At 46.0% G+C, this 23268-nt stretch overlaps 1 protein-coding gene across 1 annotated transcript in view; it reads right to left on the bottom strand.

Annotated features, from left to right (window-relative positions):
* The window catches only part of LOC103189436 (histone-lysine N-methyltransferase 2C-like), a gene marked incomplete at its 3' end in the record, with an annotated part of 147116 nt that extends 124762 nt beyond the window's left edge, over positions 1-22354 (bottom strand). The window contains exon 1 of the mRNA XM_007909832.2: positions 22319-22354. The remainder of the gene's footprint in view (positions 1-22318) is intronic.
* Between the last annotated feature and the right edge of the window lie 914 nt (positions 22355-23268).

The following is a 23268-nucleotide window of genomic DNA, read 5'->3' as shown; positions in this document are numbered from 1 at the left end:
AGTTAGAATACTGCGCCCAGGTCTGGGTACCACACTATAGGAAGGATGTTAAGGCAATGGAAAGGGTGCAGAGGAGATTTACGAGGATGGTACCAGGAATGAGGGACCTTGATTATGAGGAAAGGCACGAGAGGCTGGGATTATTCTCATTGGAGCAGAGAAGGTTACGAGGAGACCTAATAGAGGTCTTCAAAATCATGAGCGGATTTGATAGGTTAGAAAGGGAAAAACTGTTTCCACTGGTGGGTGTGTCGGTGACTCGAGGTCACAGATTTAAAATAGTATCTAAAAGAAGCAGAGGGGAGGTGAGAAGAATTTTTTTCACGCAGCAAGTTGTTCGAATCTGGAACACATTGCCTGAAAGGGTGGTCGAGGCCGATTCGATAACAACTTTTAAAAACACAGTGGATGGGTATTTGAGGAGGATGGGTTTGCAGAGTTTTTGGGAAAGGGCTGGGGAGTGGGATTGACATTTCATTGCTCTTTTCAAAGAGCCGGCACAGACTCGATGGGCCTCTTTTTGTGCTGTACGATTCTATGATTCTGTCTCTCCTCCACACTGTCACACTGTTCCCGTCTCTCCTCCAGTCGCACTTTTCCCGTCACTCCTCCAGTCACACTGCTCCCGTCTCTCCTCCAGTCACACCCACACACTTGCTATCACACATACATACCTCGCTGCCTCACACACATACTCTCTCGCTCTCTCACACACACTCGCTCTCTCACTGATGCACATTCTCCCGCTCACACACACATTCTCTCACTCTCTGTCACACACATGCTCTCTCGCTCTCTCACACACACACATACTCTCACACACACATACACTCTCGCTCTCTCACACACACATACTCTCACAAACACACACATACTCTCGCTCTCACACAAACACACACACTCTCACACAAAAACACACACTCGTTCTCACACAGAAACACACACTCTCGCTCTCTCGCACACATACTCACACTCTCGCTGTTACACACACACTCTCGCTCTCTTACACACACATATGCTCTCACACATATACGCTCTCGCTCTCACACATACATACTCTCTCACACGCACACATACTCTCACACGTACACTCTTTCACTCTTTCCCACACAAATGCTCTTGCTCTCATACATACACTCTCACACACACTCTCACTTTCTCTCACACACACACTCTCGCTCTCTCACACACACTCTCTCGCCCTTACACAGTCACACACACTCGCTTTCACACACGCACTCTCGCTCTCTCACACATACTACTCACACACTCACACCCACACACACACACTCTCCCTCTCACACACACATATTCTCTCAAACATACACACAAACTCACTCACTGACACACACACTCACACACACATACAAATACTCTCGCTCTCACACACACATACTGTTGCTCTTACAGTCACACACTCTCACGCATACTTGCTTTCACACACACACTCTCACTCTCTCACATACTATATTTACACACACACACAAACTCTTGCTCTCACATACACATTCTTGCTGTCTCACTCTCTTACACACACGCTCTCGCTCACACACATATCCACTCTCACTCACACACATACATATACACTCTCGCTCACACACACACAAATACACTATCACACATACATACATACATTCTCTCACTGTCTTACGCACAAATACTCTCTCACACATACACCCATACTCTCTCACTCTCACACACACACACACATATACACGCACTCTCTGACACACATACTCTTGCTTTTACAGTCACACACACACTCTCACACACTCACTTTCACACACACACTCTCGCTCTCTCACATACTATGCTCACACACAAACTCTTGCTCTCATATACACATTCTTGCTGTCTCACACTCTCTCTCACTCATACACACCCTCTTGCTCACACACACGTATCCCCTCTCGCTCACCCATACACACACAAATATATTCTATCACACATACACACATACATCCTCTCACTGTCTCGCACACAAATTCTCTCACACAAATACACATACTCTCACTCACACACACATATACTTTCTCACTAGCTCACACACACATACTCTCTCGCTCTCACACACACATACTATACTCTTACACACACTCTCTCATATCCACACACACATATACACTCTCACTCTCACATACACACTATCTTTCTTGCACACACATACTCTCGCTCTCACACATATACACTCTCTCACTATCACACACACACATAATAATAATCCTTGCATTTGATATAGCGCTTTTCACGTCGGGAGGACGTCCCAAAGCGCTTCACAGAACACACTGTAAAGTGAATTGACTGTATATTTGTGGGCGAACGCGGCAGCCAATTGCGCACAGCAATGTCCCACAAACAGTCGTAGATTGAAAATGACCAATTTATTATTGTTTTTGGTTGTGGAGGGATTATTATTAGGCTCTGTGTGGAGTAAGGAAACTTGCCCAAGGTTTCGCCCTCTGTCTGGAATTGGACTCAGGTCTCTCACTTGCAAAGCGAGTGCTCTAACCACTGAGCTACAGGACTCCACATCTCTTGCTCTCTCTCACACACACACTCTCGCTCATACACATACATTCTCACTCACACACACACTCTCTTGTTCTCTGACACACAAACACTCATACTCCACCTTTTTCTCATATACACACTTTCTCTCTCTCTTTCATAGACATACACAACTCTCACTCACACACAGATTCGCACACATATACTGTCTTTTACATACACACACACAAACACAAACACTCTCTTACACACACACCAGCTCCTTTCCACTTGTTCCCTCATGTCCCAACCCGTTGCCTCCGCTCGACTGTCTCTGGCCTCCTGCATGTCCCTTGTGCCTCCATTCAACCATTGTTGGCTGCACATTCAGCCACTGCGCCCCAAAACTCTGGAACACTCCTTCCTCTCCCTCCCCCTTTCTCCATCTTCAGGTCGCGCCAATTGGGCTTACGGTCACCTCCCCCTCCCCCCCGACTCAGCGTCGTGCTCCATCACTGTCAACCGCTCTGGGACCCTACCCTGTGAGGGGCTCTATAGGGCAAGTTGTTTTGTTATTTTAATATATATCCTCAAATTGCCACTTGTGGGGACTGGAGTGATGGGAGGAGGAGAAACACCAGAGACATTTTTTTATATGCAGTAAACATTAAAATAATTTTGCTGTTTGTCTGCGAGCCATTCATGAGAATGGGCATTCGATGAGATGACTGTGAAAGGCTTTTGCTCGGAGCCGATTTAAAGTGGTACAGGAAATAAACCAGAGAAAAACAATCCCTTTGTCTACAACTGAACCAAACTGCATTTTAGTAAAAGGAGGAAAAAACATGGTCGGGATAAAGGACTGTGAGTAAAAACAAATTGATGGCACCTTCAGCTACCTTGCCTCTCAACCCTCGCCCCCTTCCTCCCACTCTACCTCGCGCCCCCCTCCCGCTCCCACCCGTCCCACACCTCCTCTACCCCCACGTCCCCTCCTGCTCACAGAGCTCCGGGCAACACGCACCCCACCCCCACCCCACCCCACCACACACACACAGCCCTCCACACAATCACAAACCCCCACACGCTCACCCCCCCCACACGCTCACACCCCCCCCCACACGCTCACACCTACACACACACGCTCACACCACACGCTCACACCCCCCCCCCACACACGCTCACACCCGCCCCACACGCTCACACCCCCCCCACACGCTCACACCCCACCCACACGCTCACACCCCACCCACACGATCACACCCCACCCACACGATCACACCCCACCCAGCTCACACCCCCACCCCCACACGCTCACACCCCCCACACGCTCACACCCCACACGCTCACACCCCCCACACGCTCACACCCCCCACACGCTCACACCCCCACACGCTCACACCCCCCCCCCACACGCTCCACCCCCCCCCCCACACACGCTCCAGCCCCCCCCACACACACTCCAGCCCCCCCCACACACTCCAGCCCCCCCCCACACACTCCAGCCCCCCCCCCACACACACTCCAGCCCCCCCCACACACACTCCAGCCCCCCCCCCCCCCCCCCCACACACACTCCAGCCCCCCCCCACACACACACTCCAGCCCCCCCCCACACACACCCCCCCCCACACACACTCCAGCCCCCCCCCCACCACACACTCCGCCCCCCCCACACTCCAGCCCCCCCCCACACACACTCCAGCCCCCCCCCACACACACTCCAGCCCCCCCCCACACACACTCCAGCCCCCCCCCACACACTCCAGCCCCCCCACACACACACTCCAGCCCCCCCACCACACACACTCCAGCCCCCCCACACACACACACACTCCAGCCCCCCCACACACACACACTCCAGCCCCCCCACACACACACTCCAGCCCCCCCACACACACACACACACTCCAGCCCCCCCCACACACACTCCAGCCCCCCCACACCCCACACACACTCCAGCCCCCCCCACACACACTCCACCCACCCAAATAAATACTCCACCCCCCCCACACACACTCACACCCCACCACACACACACACTCCACCCCCCCACACACACACTCACACCCCACCCTCCACCCCCCCACACACACACTCACACCCCACCCTCCACCCCCCACACACACACTCACACCCCACCCTCCACCCCACACACTCACACCCCACCCTCCACCCCCCACACACACACTCACACCCCACCCTCCACCCCCACACACTCACACCCCACCCCCCGCCCAACAACAACAAGATTCCATTTATAGAGCGCCTTTCACGTCGGGCGGACGTCCCAAGGCGCTGTACAGTTGGGTCAGGACACACAACCCAAACCCCCCCTACACACACACACCGCCCCCCCCACACACGTATGCTCCACATACACACCACCCCTCCCTGCACACGCACCCATCACCCCGCACACACATCTCAACCTCCACACATCCACACCACCACCCCACACACACCCTCCCTGCCACTCACACACCGTACCCTACTCAGACACACCCATAGACACCCCCTACACACACACACCCACAACCACGCACGCTACCCCACACACACACACCATACACACCCACACCCAACACACCCCCACACACACCATACACACCACCCCCACCCAGACGCTCACCCCCACCCAGACGCTCACACCCCCCCACACGCTCACCCCCCCCCACACGCTCACCCCCACCCACACGCTCACACCCCCCCCCACACGCTCACACCCCCCCCCACTCGCTCACACCCCCCCCCACTCGCTCACACCCCCCCCCACACGCTCACACGCCCGCCACACGCTCACCCCCCCACACGCTCACCCCCACAGACCAAGATGTCCTGAGCTCAGTCACTGAACCTTCCCCTCATAACCACACCCCGCGGGCACAATAAGCCCAAGGCCATCTCATTTTATAAATAGGTGTATTATATCCATATTATATTTATGTTGAACTCGCTTCAAACTAATACTACACTGTCAAAATACGAATGCTTCTTTTTTTTGCTTTTGTTCTTTTCTAGCTTAATTTTCTGCTGTGCTGAAAACATTCCACTCTTGATTTCTCTCTAACTCCTCTTTATGAGGCACATGATCCCTAAGGCCATCACAGGCATAAAATAATAATAATCCTTGCATTTGATGCAGCGCCTTACAATGTTTTCAGAATGGCTCAAAGTGCTTCACAGGATTTTACTGCAGTGTATTGACTGTATTTTGTAGGCCTACATAACAACAACTTTCATTTGTATTGTGGCTTGCAAGTCTAGAGGATGCCAAGGCGCTGAACAGTTAAGGCTGTGCACCTGAGCTCAGAGTTGGGATCAAAAGGGGTGTAGGGCAGGGAGGGTGGGGATAGGAGGGTGGCCAAAGGTGCAGTTGATAGAGAAAGGTCTTGACACAGCTAATTTGCACACAGCAATGTCATTAATAATCAAGCTTTCAGCTTTTCTGCCCCCACTCTTTGGAACTCCATCCCTTTGCCTTGTCCCGACCTGAAAGGCCTAATACAACGACAACTAAAATTCCAAACAGCAATTTATAGCTCCTTTCAAGTCAGGACATGGCAAAGAGATTCCGGGGACTTCGAATAGTGTTGTGGGATCTCTAACGTCCACCTGAACAGGCAGATGTAGCCTCAGTTTAACATTTTGTCCAAAGTACAGCACCTCCACCTCCACTGCTCCATCACTGGAGTGTCACTGGAGTGACCTCAAAGTCCTGACACAGTGCTTGAAACCAAAGCCGTCTGACTCAGAGATGAGAGTGCTACCAACTGAGCCAGGCTGATACACTGAAACTTAAAGTCAATTGCCCATTATTCATGTGTAGGGTGTGAATGTGTTGTTGGAATGTTGATTCGATGGCAGGAGGGAACTGGAAAGCAAGTGGATGGCCACCTTCAGTCAAGGCTCACCCAACATCACCACATACACGCACCTCCAGATAGATAGCGATTAAAAGAAAGAACATGGATTACAGGATTTCCAACAATGATTGCACTTGTACAACAGCTTTCATGAGGAGAACATCTCAAATGCACTTTAAGGGACCATTTAATAATAATAATAATAAGTTTGGAATAACTGAGCAAAAAACAGAGAAGGAATCAGTGTCACAGTTGAAGAAGCAGGGTTTGTACTTGGTGAAGATGAGGCGTAAGGCAGATATTTTGGGAGGGGATTCTTGCGAGTGGGGACTTCATAAAAATCCTTACATTTGATACAGCGTCTCTCAAGTCAGGAGAGCATGTCAATGCACTTGACAGGATTTACTGTAAAGTGCAGTAACACATGGAGCCAATTTGCGCACAGCAATAGCAGCTGAAAGCACAGGTGCCAATGGCAGAATGAGGTAGGGGGTGTGTGAAGTGAAACCTGGAACAGAGAGAGCAAGCGGGGGGGAGTGGGGCTGGAGGTGGTAGTGAGGTACAGTGGGGGGGAGTGGGGCTGGAGGTGGTAGTGAGGTACAGCGGGGGGGAGTGGGGCTGGAGGTGGTAGTGAGGTACAGTGGGGGGGAGTGGGGCTGGAGGTGGTAGTGAGGTACAGTGGGGGGAGTGGGGCTGGAGGTGGTAGTGAGGTACAGTGGGGGGGAGTGGGCTGGAGGTGGTAGTGAGGTACAGTGGGGGGAGTGGGGCTGGAGGTGGTAGTGAGGTACAGTGGGGGGGAGTGGGGCTGGAGGTGGTAGTGAGGTACAGTGGGGGGGAGTGGGGCTGGAGGTGGTAGTGAGGTACAGTGGGGGGGAGTGGGGCTGGAGGTGGTAGTGAGGTACAGTGGGGGAAGTGGCATTGGAGGTGGTAGTGGAGGTACAGGTGGGGGAGAGTGAGGCTGGAGGCTGTAGTGGAGGTACGGGGCGATGCGAGGGAAAGAACACCTGGCCTACATTACTGAATCCAACCAGCACGGCTTAGTTGGATAAACGCCAGCTTGTGGAGAGTGGCTAGGGTGGAGCAAGGGTAGAAATTTCTCCTCATGTCCTGGTCAGCAATCCCTCATATAAAATTGGTCACTTGCTGTTTGTGGGGCACAGTGCATTCTGCAAAAAACTTTGAGATGCTTCGATAAGGCGCTGTATCAAACGCAAGGGTTATATTAAGACCCATCTCTTCAACCAAGCTTTTTTGGCTACGTTTGCCCTCCCTCGCTGCCCCTCCCCACCATAACCCAAGCTACCAGTCATTTGTGTGAAGAGCTTTGAGACGTCCTTCTGAGGCAGCAAGTAGGCGCTATATAAATGCAAGTTGTTGACAATAGTAAATAGATCATAAATACTTTGCATTATGTTGGAAAGTCCTTTGGTCCCCAGCAGTATCTAATTTGTAACGATAATGATTCCACTAAGAGGTAGCCTGGGGTTGCTACACTGAAAAGTATTCAGCAAGAACAAAGCCAGCACAAAGATAGCAGTGAATTCATTTTTTTTACAAATATGCTTTGCAGAGGCTGTATTTTAATTTTCAAGAGAACAATTCTATTTTAATACAATAAGAATCCTTGCATTTGGTTTTGCACTTTATCTAGTCAGATGGGCATCTCAAAGCACACTTTAGAGAAATGACTGTGTATTTGTGGCAAAAGCACAGACCATGTATTGGGGAACTGCTGGATTTTAACCAGCTAAAACTGCATTTGCTATTGCAAACACTGACAAGAAGATGTTTGTCCAACTAAGAACATAAGAAATAGGAGCAGAAGAAGGCTATTCGGCCCCTTGAGCCTGCCCCGCCATTTAATAAGATCATGGCTGATCTTCTAAGCTAATTCCATTTGCCTGACCTATCCCCATATCCCTTAAGTTTTTAAAAATCTATCAATCTCAGACTTAAATATGTTCAATGACTAACCATCAACAGCCTTTTGGGGTAGAGAATTCCATAAATTCACTACCCTCTGAGTGAAGAAATGTTTTCTCAACTCAGTTCTAAAGGCTGACCTTTAATCCTGAGAGTATGACCCCTAGTTTTAGATTCTCCAACCGGGGAAACAGTCTCACACTATCTACCATGTCAAGACCCTTAAAAATCTTATAGGTTTCTATACGATCACCTCTAATTCTTCTATATTCTAGAGAATATAGGCCTAGTTGACTCAACCTCTCCTCGTAGATCAACCCCCTCATCCCAGGAACCAACCTAGTGAATCTACGCTGCACCCCCTCTGAAGCGAGTATATCCTTTCTTTGATAAGGAGACCAAAACTGCACACAATATTCCAGGTGAGGTCTCACCAAGGCCCTATACAATTGCAACAAGACTTCCCTACTCTTGTACTCTAACCCCTTTGCAATAAACACTAACATGCTATTAGCCTTTCTAATTACTTGCTGTACCTGCATACTAACTCTGTGATTGGTGTACAAGGACACCTAAATCCCTCTGAATATTAACACTAGTCTCTCGACACTAGTCGCTAGTCTCTCCCCCTCTAGAAAATAATCTGTTTTTCTATTTTTTCTACCTAGGTTCACATTTCATTTACCCGCCCTATCCCCATATCCCTTTAGTTTTTAAAAATCTATTGATCTCAGTCTTAATTACATTCAATGACTGAGCATCCCACAGCCTTCTGGGGTACGGAATTCCATAACTTCACACTTCCCCACATTATACTCCATCTGCCACCTTCTTGTCCAATCACTTAACCTTTCTATATCCCTTTGCATCCTTCTTGTGTCCTCCTCACAACTTACTTTCCCACCTGGCTTTGTATCGTCTGCGAATTTAGATACATTAAGCTCTATTTCCTCATCTAAGTCATTGATGTAGACTGTAAATAGTTGAGATCCAAGCACTAATCCTTGTAGCACTCCACTAGTCACAACCTGATTGGTCCAACTAGGACCAACCTACTCATTAGGGCTTTCGCTTGCAGAGTTAACAAACAATAATTTAATAAATCTTACAATACATTTCGGTGTAGTACCTTTCACAATGGGAGGACGTCTCAAAGCGCTTCACGGGATATACCATAAAGTGTATTTTGTTGGGAAATACAGCAGCCAATTTGCACATTGCAACGTCCCTCAAACAGCCATGAAGCAAGTGACTGACTTTATTTGGAGGGTTGGTGACCAGAATACCAGGAGAAACTCCCTTCTGTAATTTACGTTTATACAGGGAGCTTGGCATTGGGAAATACCTCTCAAAGCGTTTTACAAAGAACTGAGCAGGCAATGTTGCAGTGGATCTGAAGCCATTAACAGCAGGAGCAAGAATTCATGTAGAATAATGTCTGAGCCCTTCACAGTGATAGGGACACAGAACAAGGGAGAAGGTGGGGAAAGTGACCTTAACCGTGGTCAGCAAAGTAAGTTTTAAGACAAGTGGATGAACAGAGTTTTATTTTAAGAAAAAAGCCAACTCACACCCCTATCCACCAGCACTCAACACCTCCTCATCACTTATGACATAGCTTAAAAGAACATGCAACCACCAAAGGAAAGCCACTGGGTTTCTTGGACCTTCTTGGAATAAAGAAAGCCACATCCAAGATGTTACCAAATAATATGACAGTCTCATCCAATAATCCCTCCAAAAAAAATGTGGTCACTCAATCAATGACTGTTTGTCGGGCAATGCTGTGTGCAATTGGTTACCGCGTTTCACCCAAAAAATACAGCCAATCCATAAGAACGTAACATAAGAATTTGCAAGGCGAAAGAAGGCCAAGGTCCATCTAGTTCGCCTTCCACCATCCTGGCAGTCACTTGTCATGTCCCAAACTATATATTGTATCCACTTTACAATATATTCTGTGAAGTGCTGTGGGACGTCTCACCAACATGATATTGCCCTCTATCAAATGCAAAGATTATTATTAGTATTACCGGGATGCTGCTGGATCTTCATTCCCCTTGTGCAAAATGAAATTCACATCACAAAATATTGTGTCAGGTTACAACCATCTAACCTGCAATTTACCATCGACTTGCAGGATTTTCTACGTGTGACAATATCATTGCAAGGTATTGTTTCGACAACAAACAACTTACATTTATATAGTGTCCTTCACAGCACCACAGGAACATATCCATTGTATCTGTGGGCTCACTCAAAAGCAATCTTTCAGTCCAACCTACCTAACCTTTCCCCATACTCCTGAAGCCGACTCTTTGAAGGTATTTGTCTAAGTTCCTTCTCGAAGGCTTCTCATGAGGCCTTTACATTTCTGAGCGCTTTACGAAGATGGGGTTGGACACCAACTGAGCAGATAGGGGAAGGAGTGGGGGAAGTGACCACTGGCACACTCAAAGAGGTAGGTTTTAAGGCAGGACTTAAACACAGATAGAGAGGGGTGAGACAGAGGGAGTTCCAGAGGTTTAGGGTGTAGAATCTGAAAGCTTGGACAAGCGTAGAAGACCCAGGTATGCCGAGTGAAGGGGGCGATCAGAGGAGCCAGGTCGAAGATCAGAAAGATATGTTGGTAAGAGGTTACTGAAGGGATTTATAAGTGAGGGCAAGAACCTTGAAAACCAATCCACTGGGAGAGACAGTGGAGCCTGACAAGGCTTGGGGTGATGGGCATGTGTGGCTTGGTGTGGGCAAGGATGCAGGCAGCAAATTTTTGCATTTAACCCATTACCATTGCCTTTGCTCGACTGGCTTCGGCCTTCCTCTTGTCCCGCGTGCCCTCTGTTCCACCATTGGCAGTCGCACTTTCAACCACTGTGCCCCAAAACTCTGGAACACTTTTCCTCTATCCCTCCAACTTGTCCCATCCTTCCCCATCTCCAGGTCGCACCAGAAGACCTCCCTCTTCAACCATGCCTAAGGTCACCTCCTCCCTCCCTCCAGCTCGGCGTCATGCTCCGCCACTGTCAAGTGCTCTGGGACGCTACCCTGCATGAGTGGTGCTATATAAATGCAAATTGTTGTTGTGGGTAAATTGGAGTTTATGGATGGTGGAGCTCAGGAGATCAGGGAGAACAAAGGGAATGAAAGAGGTTATTCCTGCTCATCGAGTCTGTCCCACACGGTAGATCTTTTAATCCCATTTCCCTGCCATTCCCTAATAACCCTCATTACCTACAGACACCTAAGCAAGAACCATATATCTGGAACTGACAGTAAAATACCAAAGTGTCTGCCAAATAAAACCACACCTGGAACCATCTAGCATTTGAGTTTAATCTGCGGACAGCTATGCGCAAATCTTTCAGTAATTACTTTAACCCTGATGTGACAGGGCTGCACTTTGACTGGTTGCAGCTGACACTCGAATTTAAAATAAAAAAAAGATTGGTGCTGGCAACCAATCTCGGTGAGATTAATCACTCCCACTCCATTAGGGGTCAGAGTCACTTCCTTGTACAATTCCACCCCAATAATCTGCTTCCCAGTAACCTGCAGTAATGATACCTTGAAGGAGGTGCAACACCCTTCAATGAGTCATCATCAGCACTGCAACAGGAGCTCGGAACCCGGCCAAAGGTTAAAAGGCACAAAATACTAAAACCTCTCAAACTCTGTTAAGGCACTGGTAGTGATAAGGAAGTGGTACACAAAGGAAGGCGGAGATTTAATAGAATGCCTGGACGGGGCGAAACCTTAGGCAAGTTTCCTTACTCCACGTGCCTGTTTTCCTAGCTGGTTGTTAACCGATTGGCTTTCTAGGAGTAATAATTTCCCCCCAAAAAACAACAAATAATTGGGTCACTCACAGTCCACGACTGTTTGTGGGACCCTGCTGTGCGCAACTGGCTGCCACATTTCTCCCACAAAATATACAGTCAATCTACATTACAGTATATTCTATGAAACGCTTTGAGACGTCTCAACGATGTGATACAACTGAATACCAAATGCAAGGATTATTATTATACAGCACCTTTCACACCAGGAGGACATCTCAAAATCCTTTGCAGGATTGAATAAATTGCAGTCTTATTGTTGCACAACAAAAGTATCTAAGCTTGCACAGACACCCATGCTATTTTGTGTCATTACAGGGAGTAAAGATTTTTCTTAAGCTGACTGTTGGGTGTAAAAAATATCCACAGGAAAGTGTCCATAACAACACAAGTGTTCATACAATAAACAGGGAAGCCAAGTCCTAAAGGGTTTGTTTCACAAGTGGAAGAAAGAGCACCAAGGACATGAATGAGTTACAGAGCTTTTCCGGTGTGTAAAATAAGCCCAGCATACACGATACTCTGTTCTATTGTACGGTATGAGCCAAGGGCAATGCTGGTGGGAGGTGCCGTCCTTCAGATGAGGGGTTGAAGCAGTTCCCATCCTGTGCCTGTGCAGTGCTTGGCGGAGGGGTGGGGGGAGGAGGATTGCTACATTGCCAAAAGGACCGTTCTTCAGATAAGACGTTAAACTGAGGCCCTGTGTACCTGTTCAAGTGGATGCCGTAGATCCCATGGCACTAAAAGAAAAATGAAGGAAGTTTCCTCTGGTGTACTGGCCAACAATGCCCCAGATAAAAATTGGTCATTCACTTCAAGGCCTTTGGCAGCCGCAATTCGCCCACAACATATACAGTCAATTCACTTTACAGTCCATTCTGTGAAGCTCTTTGAGAAGTCTCAATGAAGTGATAAGGCTTTATCAATTGCAAGGATTATTATTATTATTTTAATGGGCATGGTTGTATGTCATTGGCTGAAAGTGAAATTCAGTCTAGTGTTTCTAACATTGACCGCTGTATCAATCGCTCCAGGACGCTACCCCACATGAAGGCCACTATATAAATGCAAGTTGTTGTTGTTCCATTGATCCATTGAGTTAATTGATCTGTCTTTTCACCTCAAACACACCAGGAGAGTACCCAGTCTTCAGATCTTCCTCTATGTCCGTGCCGACAGCCACCTCCTCTCTCTCCCCAGCTGGGCGTCAAGCTCTGCCACTGTTAAGTGCCTCAAATCGCTGCCCACCGTGTGAAGGATGCTACTTGAGTATGCGGGAACGGGTGCAAGCAAGGTTCACACTCACAGCACGATATCACCCTAAGATTGCCAATACTGCCCTATTGTCAGCCTGGCTCAGTTGGGAGCACTCTTGCCTCTGAGTCTGAAGGTTTTAGCTTCAAGCCCCAAGTTGAGCCTTTGAGGTCACCATGCTGACACTCCAGTGAGTGCAGTGCTGTGGTGAGGGCTGCATTGCCAGAAATGCCGGCCTTTGGATAACACTAAGCCAAGATCCTGTCTTGTTCCTGTTTGGGTGGTGGCACTGTTCGAAGAGAAGGGAGTTTCTCTCTCCCAGTTTCTTGGCCAACAACCCCTCTCCCCTCCAACCCCCCAAATACAATTGGTCATTCACTTCATGTCTGTTTGTGGGAGAGTGAACTGTGTGTTCGATTGCCCTATTGCACAATTCTCTTCCCAGAATTCAAATGGAGGCCCAGGAAGGTGACTAAAATGTTACCCAGATTAAGTCGTGCTTTCAGTTAGTGGAAAACATTGGGCACTCGTGGTTTGGGATGCAGTTAATATTTAACACAGTTTATCCCCTAGGCACAATTGCAATGGGGGAAGGATGTTAACCAGCCCACCCACCAGCAGATGGCAAGATCTTTCACAATCGAATAAACAGTACACATAAATCAGGATCAACAGCCCACTGAGCAAGTCAGCTGATCGGTTTCACAGACAGCAGCCGTTAACAGGCTCTGATCCCACAGCAAACCCAACGCTGAAAATATAACACAGCAACCCAGCAAATTTCATCCTAGACCTTGGGATGTAAACCACTGTGTCTGCTGCTTTAATCAGCTCTCAGACCGCTGTGTTATGATTAGAACATAGCTGAATGCAGAACAACAACAACAAGATATTTGTATAGCGCCTTTCATATTGGGAGGACGTCCCAAGGCGCTGAACCATTAAGACATTCAACTTCACAAGGTTTCGCTTGCCACTATTACAACATCAAGGCAGTGTCCTCATCCCACCCCCACCCGGCAAAAGCGCCCCTCTCCCCTGATTGAAGATCCTTTCGTCTCCAGACTTACTTCTTTGACCATGCTTTCTGTCGCCTTTCCCCTCCCCATCCCTAGCGGTGTCAAGTGCTTTCAGACATTCTCCCAACATGAAAGGCCCTATGCAAGTGTAAATTATATTGACTTGGATTGTATGACAAACAAGTTACAATAAAATTCCTTGCATTTGATATTGAGTCTTTCACATCACAACATATTCTATCATTTTTTGAGGGCAATTGCAGCAGCTAATTTGTACACAGCAATGTCTCAACCAGTCAGGAAGTGAATGACTAATTTTATCTGGGGGGTTGTTGGCCAGGACACCAGGAGAAACTCCCTTTTCTTTTCCAACAGTGCCACAGGATCTTTAACGTCCACCTGATCAGGCAGACGGATGCTCAGTTTAACAGCTCATCAGTAGTACAGCTCCTCCTACAATGCAGCGATCCCCTAACACTTCACTGAAATACCTATTGAGACTTTGTTAGTTTAACATCCCAAAGTGGGGCTTGAACCCACAACCATCTCAGGGGCGAAAGTGCTACCAACTGAGCCAGGCTGACACCTAACTTGCACTTACAGCGCGCCAATCGTGTAAAAGAAGTCTCGAAAGTGCTTCATTAAATGAAAAAGCAGCAAGCTGCAACATAACAAACGTGACAGAGGTTAAAATAGCAGCTAATTTGTGTTTGTCATATCCAGTCAATGATAAGGTGAGCAGTCAACTAAGCAACATTTATTGGGAACAAAGGAGAGACACTAGCTGAGGCTTTAATGTCGCAGTCACCCAGGAGAGGAAACTAAGGACAACAACAACAAAATCAAATGTGTAAAAGACTGCCAAGAGCAACAACAATCTACATTTATACACAGTCTTCCACGTCAGGTGAACGTCTCCAAGCTCTTCGCACAACTGGCTAGAGAGTGAACAATGGTATTGTAGGTGCAGTGCACTTAGGTGACTTGACTTGTGCAACAAAAGGTACAGAGAGAAGAAAAGCAATTATGATTCACTGACACGCCATACACAGGAACATCCATTTGCTGTAAGTAGGATAACCGATAAAGATCTTGAAATATAATAATAATTAATATTCGATGTATCATCTTTCACATCAGAGAGATGTCTCAAAGCGCTTGACAGGATTTGCTGTAAAATGTAGTGACTGTGTCTTTTGTTGGTGAACTGGTAGCACACATGTGCGGTGCGACACAGGCGGGAAATGGGCTCCATTTCACTCGGAGTCCCCACCATGGTGATCGTCTGATTATGTGTGTGTGTGAGCGAGTGTCTGTGTGTCTCTCTCTCCATGTATTTGTGAGTGTCTCTATGTGAGTATATCTGTGTGTGTGTGTGTGTGTGTGAGTGTATCTCTTTCCTCTGCATGAGTGTCTGTTTGTGCGTGTCTGTTTGTGAGTGTCTTCTGTGAGTGTCTTGTGTGAATGCGTGTGTATTTGCGAGTGTGTCTGTGTGTGTCTCTTCTATAGGTGTGTGTTTATAAGTATCTCGGTGTGAGTGTGTGTGTGTGTGTGCTTATGTCTCTTTGTGTCTATGAGTGTGTGTGTGTCTCTCTCTGAAAATGTGTAAGTGTGCGTGTCTCGCTGTGTCTGTGTGTGTCTGTGGATGAGTGTGTCTCTCTCTGTTCTGTGTGTTTCTCTGTGCTTGTGCTTGGTGTGTGGTGCTGAGCCCTGGGAGGCAGGAGATGATGAGCTCCTGTAGCCCCGCAGTCAGGACACTAATCCTGAGTGTCTGTTTTCTGGCAGATCTCCAGCCATTTGGGCCAGCGCTGGTATACCTCTGGTACACCTCTGGTGTACCCCCAGTGTAACCCCTGTCCTCCCCTGCCCCCATCCCTGCCCCCCACCAGGGCAAGAATACATATGTCTACCAACAAAAATTGTGGAATCCCTTAGCGTAGTGTTTAGCATGCGTGCCTTGCAAACGAGAGGATCCGGGTTCGATTCCCAGGCGGGGCTGCCGTGATTCGCCCACAAAATATGGAGTCAATTCACTTTACAGTATTCTGTGATACGCTTTGAGACGTCTCAACAACGTGATAAGGCACCATATCAAATGCAAGGATTATAGGATTATTATAAAAAGCCATTCGTGGTAAGTCTTCGTAATAACTGTGAAGTGCTTTGAGATGTCCTCCAGAAGTGAAAAGCACTAAATAAACACGTATTGTACAGTTTTGGTCAGATCCACAGCTCCCCACTCTTCTTTGCAAACATTCAAAGGGGAGTCAAGGGAAAGCAACTGCCAGCCCCCACATACTGAAGATACTGAAGAAACATGAGAAACACCTGTTTCTCCAATCCCTGGGAGATGTCTCTTTAGCTGCTGCCTACTCCACTGACAATTACAACAACTTGCATTTATACAGCAGTTTTCATGTGACGTACCATCTCAAAGCACTTTAATCCTTGCATTTTCATGTATAGTAAACTTTCTTCTCTTTTCAAGTGGTGCCATGGGATCTTTAATGTACATCTGATCAGGCAGATAGGACCTCAGTTTAATGGTTCATCCAAGGTCAAGTACCTCCAGCAGTGCCACGCTGACTCCAACTACAACAACTTGCATGTATATAGCACTCCTCATGCAGACAGTGTCTCAGAGGGCTCGATAGTGACGCAATGCCACGCCAGGGGGTGGGGAGTTGGTCTTCAGGCGCGACTCTTTCCCTTTTTTTAAAAAAAACGTGGAATAGATTTGGTTTCAACTACTGTTTCGATAGGGCACGTCATATCCTAATAAGACTGTGCATACCCGAGTGTATAATAAAAATTCTCCTAACCTCTTCCTTTGTATTTTGAAATTATATCTATGCCATCTAGTTAACTTTTTAAAAAAAATCAACTCAAAGCACTGAACTTCAAGGGAACTTTAATGCATACGTATTTAAAAAAATAAGGGGTTATTCAAAACGTTTTTATTGATGACTCTACGAGGAGACCTCATAGAAGTGTATAACATTTAAATGGGATTGAAAAAGTAAACCCAGATCAATGCTTTAGGATGCAATGAAGGTGTGGAACAAGAAATGGGTTTAGAGTTGCAAAGGACAATTTCAGGACAGACACCTGGAAGATTTTCTTTACCCACAGGATAACTAACGACCAGAACAGGTTGCCAGGAAAAATGGTAGAGCCAGGACACTGGATTCAATCAGCCTGATGCCGGGGGGAGGGGATTGTAAGGTGGGTGTTTTAAAAGGATGAAATCAGATAGGCCGAAGAGCCATCTTCATCCAAATTGATCATGTGATACCCAGTACAATGTAAATGCTGAATTGTATTCCACTGCACTCGTCACGATGATAACATCACCAGCTGCCAAATCGTCAGAATTAATATGGTGATCACCCCCACCCCCTCCCCGAATCAAATTGGTGGACCTTTCCAGGATGCGTATATTGCCATCTGACAATTTAAGCATCATGCTGGGAATTGTTTTCTGTACGATTTTAAGGCATGGTTAGTTACTGGCAGATGCTTCAGTAAATCGCACGCAAATATGGACACCAGAAATCTATGTTGTAAATCATGTTAAACACCAGCATTTAATTAATATGTAGCTTACAAACCATATTGGTGTAGCTTTTTAAAAAATATATATATAGTAGCCATTCACCTACAGATTATAATGCTACAGTAAATAATATTAATCCTTGCATTTGACATAGTGCCTTATCACGTCTTCAAAACGTCTCAAAGCGTTTCACAGAATAGACTGTAAAGTTACTTGACTGTATATTTTGTGAGCAAAATCCTGTGAAGTGCTTCAAGACGTCCTCCCAACTTGAAAGGCGTTGCATCAAACACAAGGATTATCACTATAATACAAATATAAGTACTGCATATTTTATGGCTAGCAAAACCCCAAATAGAACATCAAAGCAGAAATGTTTAATATGCGTGAGGTGTGTGGATCAGGGTGGGGAGGTGGGGAAGCTGAGAGTGAGGAGTGATAGGTTATAAACAGGAACTGCTAACATCAAATCCTGAACCATTGGGAACTAAAGACTATAAACAAACCCCATCCCCCCCCAACCCTTCCCTGCAGACTATTATCAGGGCTGCATATCATAAGATCTCACTTTTGTAAAACACTTAACATTTTTCAATGTCTCAGGCCTACCCATTAACTATTTTTTTTAACACAGAAAATGTCATCAATTGGAAAAGGTAGCATATTGCATTGGATCTTTAACACCCACCCAAACAGACACAAAGATAGCTCATCAGTTTAACATCTTCAACAATGCCAACACATCCCCAGCACTGCACTGGGGTTTCAACCTGGACTATGTGAGTTCCAAATTGTGACGTGGAACTCACAACCTTCTGACTCAGATGTGAGAGTGCTACCAACTGAACCAGACTGTCATAAACAATTGACTGAGAATTACTATTAAAAATCTCAAAATTGGACGAACAACAGTCATCGATGGTCGCAGTATATTCATCTAGCCAATATCTACACACACCTCTTTTCCAGCCTGTGTTCAGAAGTGGATAGGTCTATTTGTAACCGTATTAAACGGGACAAAGCAAGGGTGTGTTTTAAACATATATATAATATATATCTCTATATATCTATATCATGCAGGGTAGGGTCCCAGTATGCTTTTATATATCAAATATATTTATATTATAGCCCACAAAATATGGTCAATACATTCTGTGAAGCATTTTCAGATATAATAATAATAATCCTTGCATTTGATATCATACTTTTCACATCTTCTAGACGTCTCAAAGCGCTTCACAGAATATGCTGTAAAGTGAATTGACTGTATATTTTGTGGCCAATATTTTGTGATATCTCAAAGATGTGATAATAACAATACTTAATTTGATATAGCGACTTATGAGGCGTTACATCAAATGCAAGGATTATTATTATTAAATACTGTGTGTGTATATATATATTATATATAGAGAGAGAAATATATATCCATACCGCCTTCTCCCTCCGCCACAGCTCCTGCCACTCCTCCCTCCTTACACTCCTTTGCGCCCATTTCTCCCTCCTCCCTCTCAACCACAATCACCTGGATGAAGTTCCCCACCTGCTGCCTCGATCCTTTCCCCACCCAGTTGCTGGTCACTCAACTCCCCCTTCTCTCCCCTCTGTGGCCGACACGGTCAACCAGTTTCTCTCCTCAGGCTCTGTTCCACTCCCCCTGAAAACCGCTGTCATCACACCCCTCCTCAAAAAACCCACCCTCGATCCCTCTAATCTCTCACACTACCGTCCCATCTCCAACCTGCCATTCCTTGCCAAAGTCCTGGAACGCATTGTTGCAGGTCAACTTCGGTCACACCCTCCCTCCACTGCCTCCTCAAGCCCCCGCAGTCTGGTTTTGGCCCTGGCCACAGCACAGAGACAGCACTTGTTAAAGTCACAAACGACATTTTTTCTATCTCTGACCAGGGCACCCTCTGCCTCCTCGTCCTCCTGGATCTCTCTGCTGCGTTTGATACAGTCAACCACGCCATCCTCCCCCATCGGCTCTCCTCCCTCATCTACCTTAGTGGGACCGTACTCGCATGGTTCGAGTGCTACTGAACCAACCGCCTCCATTTCATCTCAGCAAATGGTTTCTCCTCTCGCCCCCGCCCGATCACCTGCGGAGTACCCCAGGGCTCCATCCTTGGCCCTCTGCTTTTCCTTATCTATATGCTCCCTCATGGTGATGTCATCGCAGACACGGGGTAAACTTCCACATGTTTGCGGATGACACACAAATCTACTTTGCTTCCTCCAATACCAACTCCAGGTCCACCGATGTTCTATCAGCTTGTCTGGCAGACATCAAGGCCTGAATGAGTGCAAACTTCCTGCAGCTGAATATGGACAAGACAAATCCATACTCCTTGGCTCCCAACAACAGCTTCACTCCTGCGGTTCCTCAAACTCCTCAATCTCCCTGGGCTCTCCCTCAGATTCACCAAACCAATGCACAACCAAGGCATCTGGTTCGACTCCCAGGTATCCTTGCTCTCCCACATCCGGTCCCTGACCAGGACTGCCTTCTTCCACTTCCGCCACATTGCCCACCTCCAATCATACCTTAAGCGCTCTGAGACACTATCCTGTGTGGAGGGTGCTATGTTGGATGGATGGATGGATGGATGTGTGTGTGTGGGGGAGGGGGGGAAGGCATATGTGACCACTTGAATCATAACAATACTTAATATATAAAATAATAAAAACATATAATACAATTGTTGTATCTGTTTAACAATAGTTATTAAAATATTACAGCTACCAGGCCCACGGACTTATCAACTTTGGGTCTAAAAGATAAAGCTGCTTCTAACAAGCATATCGATAATTTAATAACGATAATAATAATCCTTGCATTTGATATAGCGGTTTATCACATCATCGAGACGTCTCAAAGCGCTTCACAGAATATCCTGTAAAGTGAAGTGTCTATATTCTGTGGGCGAACAGCAGCAACCAATTGCCAATTTAATTAGTTTGTTAAATTGCTGATAATTTCAATAGTTTCGTTTTTTAAAAAGTCCCACACTTTAGCAACTCAAACCCTTTTTTTCAGGGTGGGTCGGCGAAATGATTGCAGTTGTGGCACTTTGCATGACTTTCAAGATCACACAAACAAACAGGCCAACTTTTTTTAAAAAGACTTAAAAGGTACGAGTTATTTATTTACTTAAGAATGTATCAATTGCTGGAGAGAATGGCGTTGATTGTAGGTCGATGCAACACTGACACTGTTGTAACACTGTGTCGCTGAGAAGAAATGACAGGTTACTAAATGATATGGGGCTGATGCCAGGCACTCAACACACACTGTGAGTGTGTGTGGTGGTGGGGGGGTAAAGAAAGAGAGAGAAAAAAAGTTAAATCAATTCTCTTATTCCACAATGCCTTACACAACACTTAATGTTGCTGACCAGCACCCCCATCCATCCCCTCCCCAAGAAACAACTTAATCAATGTGGATCTCTTGAATCTCACAAACAAGCAATATTTAATTGTTTCTGTTGCAAGAACTGACTTTCTCCAGGGCAACTTATCACTTTTGAAATTGACAAAAAANTGTTTGGTTGTTTTGCTCAGCAGGAATGAAAAGTTTAATAGTATATTTGTAAAATAAAACAAACTCTGGAATCTGCCATGACATGACTGAATGGGATATTTAACACCTTCAAAAGAGTTAGCAGCCACACAGAGGACTTCAGACCAAAAGGCAAAGGGCTCTCTCACTCTCCACACTCCCCTTCCAATCCAATCCCTGGGTAACTGAACCACACAAAAACCCTTTTATAAAGAAAAACATGAATGCATATCCCTATCAAACATGTAATCGCCTCGGATCCCCTATAAATCGTGGAATAAAGTTGCCATACGAGTTTACCATACAAGCTCCTGGCTTTGTCTCCAACGCTATGTGTGTGTTTTCATTTGCTCTCAACATTTTAAATACACACACAGTAATAAGCTCTGGTCTGCTCGCACACATTAAGCATTGTGCGTGTTAATGGAGGTGCCTTTTTGCTTGTATTTTGGTTCATGTGTGATATTGAAAGAACAATAACAATATTTTTTCAATGTTTAATTGCAAGTTATTTACCAATCTGGGGTGTTCAGCGTGGCTGTAGAAAGGCTTGTTTAAATCTCTCCTGCAAACCATGACTGAGCAAGTTACACAATGGCGCCGACCTACCGCTTCTTCCAGGGTCTGAAAAGCTTTTCACTGATAGGAGTGAGTATTAACAGCAGAGAGACACACACAGTGCCACAAAAACAATCCACACACCCCACCACAAAAGGGGGGACATTTTTGCATCTTATAAAATGTTACACGATTAAATTAAATTAAACTTTTAAATATATACACACACACACACATTTGAATTCAAGAAAACTCACCTTTTAAATCCTAGAATGCAAAAAGAATCCACACGTCCCCCTCAAAAGAGGTTTTTGCATCTGGTATAAAACGTTACAAGATTCAATTCAATTAAACGGTTTGTATATAAAAAAATATATGCACATTTTAATTCAAGAAAACTCACCTTCTAAATCCTAGAACAGTGAAGCTTTGGTGTTCATGATCCCAAACGTCAGTAGGAGAAACTCGTTGTGTTTGGTGTTTTCAGGGACTTCAAATTCACCTGCCAATTCCCAGAGAAAGCAAAGCTGTCTGGTGTGGGCATATATATACAATATAATATACACACACGCACATAGAGTGGCTAACTTTATATTTTAGGCTCCTATTGGAAAAGAATTGAACAGCAAAAGAGACCTTTCAGGACTCCTGTTGGAAACTGAAGAGTCCTTTTTTCCTCTTCCTTTTTCCTCTTCCTCTCTCCACCCCTGAAACCCGGAGCGAGCCACGTCTCGCTGAAGGTAGAAGCAACCAGTTTCAGAAAAAAAACGTCAACCTTATTTTTTTCAGGCAAAATCCTTCTCTCGCTCTTTCTCTCTCCTCCTTTCGTTCAAGAAAGCATTTTATAATCCAAAAAATCTTCTTTCTCTCCTCGAGCAGAAATCCAACTGGAAAAAAAAACGCAGTCTTCCTTTTTGTCGATGTACTGTACTGTAGTTCCACAACTTTGTCGATCCCAAATAGGAATAGGGGATTAATTTATGTATATATAAAAACAAAAAAGCCTGAATTTAGATAGAAAGAGAAGGCAGGAGAGGGGGGAAGGAACCGAGTGTTTGTTTCTTTTGCCTTTGAAGAAGTCTTACTGGTTACAAAAATAAGTGTAGAAATTTCTCCTCCACAGATCTCTCTCTCTCTCTCTCTCACTTACACTGACACACAACACAGCAAAGCTGTGCGGCTCAGGTCAGGTCCTCCCTGCACTCAG

Source organism: Callorhinchus milii, unplaced genomic scaffold, assembly GCF_018977255.1.
Source record: "Callorhinchus milii isolate IMCB2004 unplaced genomic scaffold, IMCB_Cmil_1.0 Scaffold2, whole genome shotgun sequence".
Lineage (NCBI taxonomy): Eukaryota > Metazoa > Chordata > Chondrichthyes > Chimaeriformes > Callorhinchidae > Callorhinchus > Callorhinchus milii.
Note: the sequence above shows the minus strand (reverse complement) of the source record. Positions and strands in the feature narration are given on the sequence as shown.